At 50.5% G+C, this 3,063-nt stretch overlaps 1 long non-coding RNA gene across 1 annotated transcript; it reads left to right on the top strand.

Annotated features, from left to right (window-relative positions):
* Positions 1–808: 808 nt before the first annotated feature.
* Positions 809–2,541, top strand: LOC120644145. Its single transcript, XR_005663452.1, has 2 exons — positions 809–914; positions 2,288–2,541. It is a non-coding gene; the product is annotated as an uncharacterized LOC120644145 (long non-coding RNA).
* The last annotated feature ends 522 nt before the right edge of the window (positions 2,542–3,063 follow it).

The following is a 3,063-nucleotide window of genomic DNA, read 5'->3' as shown; positions in this document are numbered from 1 at the left end:
TGCCGCCGTCCGATGCGCCACCTGCTAGAGCCCCCGGAGCACCGCGCCTGCCTCGTTGTTGTGCCGTCGCGTGTCCGTGAGCCCCTAGTGCCATCTAGACGCCCTGCACGATCGCCGAGATACCTGGGCACGCGATGCCCCCGCCGATGACCCGCCGCCGTGTGAAGCAGAGGAGATGGGGAGAGAAGGGGAAGGCACTGTTGCCTGGGCCTGCGCTATAGTGAGAGATAGAGGGAAAGGGGAAGCAGCCCGCATGCCGGGACCACCCGCCTGTGAGCCAAGAAGAGATGAGGGGAGTCGGTGCACCCGGTCCACCACCAACCATGTCGGTGGACAGCGGGCCAAGCACCGCATGGTCCACCATGGACCGGACTCGTAGAACAAGCCCCGAACCTAGCCCGGATATGCCACATGGTCACCTGTGCGCTCGACACGTGTCCTAGGCCGGGCCGGCCCAACCTGGCCCATGTTCGGCCTAATCCGGCCCACTAAGGACCCAATAAGCTTTGACCATTGACTAGGTCAATGCTGATGTTAGCGTGACATCATCCGGCCCCAACTATCAGTCGACCGATCGAGACCCGGACTGCTGACATCAGCATAACATCAGATCACGCCACATGTCAGCCCTATTTTAAAATCCTATTTTCTTTTTTAGAAAATGATTTTATTTTTAGAAATTCATACGAAGTCAGAAAAATGTGAACTTGGTGCCCAAATTTTTCTAAAAATAAGATCTACATCCTAGGCTTGTCCATGAGTGCATTTGGGTCTTATATTTTTGATTTACTTCCTTGTGAATGTCTATAGAGTCGCTTATCACGATTATACGTTCCGTTCCACAGCACCAAACGAGGAGGAGAAGGAGCCTGATGACCCGGAGTACTACGCTGAGCTTGGGAGTGACTATTCAGGTGGCATGACTCACCTACTCTCATAGAACCTATTAGGCATCTCACTGTAGTTGCTAGTGCTTTATATTCTTGCAGCTGCTATATATTGTGATAGGTTGCATGGTAGATGATTTGTGAGCCTATATCTTGACGCAACCCTAACCCATGCATAAGATAGAAGCATGCTTCACCTGCTTAGCGTGATACTTTTGTATCGCTTAATCTTATATAAAATTTGGCTATACCTTGACGATGGATAATGGAACTAGATGATGCGATGACTTTGGGGAGATCCCACGTGTGTTTTGGGTGCATGTGGTGAGGGTTGTGTCGACTGGACAGGACGACTGGATGAGTCGTGAGACGAGTTACGCTGTGGGGTGTGCCCTGGATATCCCTTTGTGTGATACCTGTGGCGGGTAAAGTTGTGTTGTTGAGGAGTCCCCGGGTCGGACGCCGGTGATGGGTTGAAGTCCGGGGAGGAGGTGCCGCCGAGGCACGGGGTGTTGGTTATCCCCTATGTGAAGATGTCTTGTCTGGTCCTACCTAAGGACTGGTATCTCGAGGGAACGGCCCCTAGGGAATGTTTCGTGCACACCACTGGTCCCCGATGGGCGGGGTGCGGATACCCTTTTAGTTGGAATGGTGCCACTACTACTAGGTTGCTAGCGGATAGTGTAGGAAGGTACGGGTGGTATAGACCCACACCCTCCTTAGACAGCGTAGTGCCCCACCTAGGCCTGGGACTACGCCTCACAGTCTCAGCTGCCGGTGGCCCCGGCTTTACCAGGAGTTGAGTGGTAGGGTGGCATTGTTCAGCTCGGAGGCTTCCGTTGTCAGTCTAGGTGCCGTACAACACCGATGATGGCGATCTTGTGGCACGGGTGCACACGCTTTGCAGAGTTGATAAATCAATACGTATTGTCCTGCCTTTGGGCATGGTCATGTCCTAGACCTAGACTACCGACGGGCATGCGCCGACTTTCGAATCTGGACTACTGCCGGGTGTGTGCCAGTTTATGATATGTTCTTCCCTTGACCCACGCTTCTTCGATTAGAGAGAGGAGTTTCTACCTCCCTCGGTTTTCTTTACAGCTGCGAGCCCGAGGGCTGTGAGCCGATTAGGTAAGGACGGGAGGGAGCTGTCCTTACCACCTTAGTGTGAGAGTGGGTGGTGAGATGTGTGTGGGTTGGGAGATGATGAGGTGTGGAACAGGTGATATGGACGATATGGATTAAAACTTGATTAATTACTACTGTTTAATATTGAATAGGAAACTACAGCCGCATATTAGGCCTTATTCTATTCCGATAATGCATCCACTTTCCACAAAGCAATGCGCATAGGGTGAGTACGTGGCCAGTACATAATCATACTAAAAATCATGCTTTAGGTGAGGAGGAGTATGACTACTCTGGTGATGACTACGCAACTAGAGGGTTCATCCTACGCACAAGTTTGGAGATGGAGTTTCCTGAAGATGCTTCCGCTACCCCGATGCTTTTCTGCTTGCATTAGAGTCTGATGATTCTACCAAGTGGCGATGTAATAATTTAAACCCTGCTATTGTACTCTTTTTATTCGTACATGCACTTTATATCGACTGTAATATGGATAATTTGATGGAATGAACTTCGGTGACCATCATCTTATATTGCGAATCTGTGGATTTCCCATCGTGGAAATCGAGATTGTTACAATGGGTCCTTTCTTTAATGGAGCATCCTTGCGAAGGCGCTCTGGCATGGTGATCACGGGTTGAGCGTAGAAGGATTAGCCATGGCCTTTAGGTGGTGGTTGTTTATGGGGGATGCTGGCTATTGGAGTTGGATCTACTACGGGAACTAGTGCTTTGGTGACGAAGTTGTAGGGAACAATCTGTTGGTCGGCCATGGGAACTAGTTGAAAAAGAAGAGCTTTGCTGCTAGTTGGAATAATGAGGATGAAGATGAAGATGAGGAGGGGGGTCTGGCTTTCTTTAAATATGGATGGATGGCTTGGCAGGGGGGTTAGATCTAGCCTAGAGCCGCGATGAGAAACGATTGAATGACTCGGGAATATGCAAAACTGTAGTGTATATGCTAAAAAAGTCGCGAGGGAACAAGACAGAGTTGAGGAGGGGCTGGGCAGGACTCACCTGAGTCCTTGTGGAACTCGGCCAAGTCCCCC

This window comes from Panicum virgatum, chromosome 8K (genome assembly GCF_016808335.1).
Source record: "Panicum virgatum strain AP13 chromosome 8K, P.virgatum_v5, whole genome shotgun sequence".
Taxonomy (NCBI): Eukaryota; Viridiplantae; Streptophyta; class Magnoliopsida; order Poales; family Poaceae; genus Panicum; species Panicum virgatum.
This window is presented reverse-complemented; position numbering and strand designations above follow the sequence as displayed.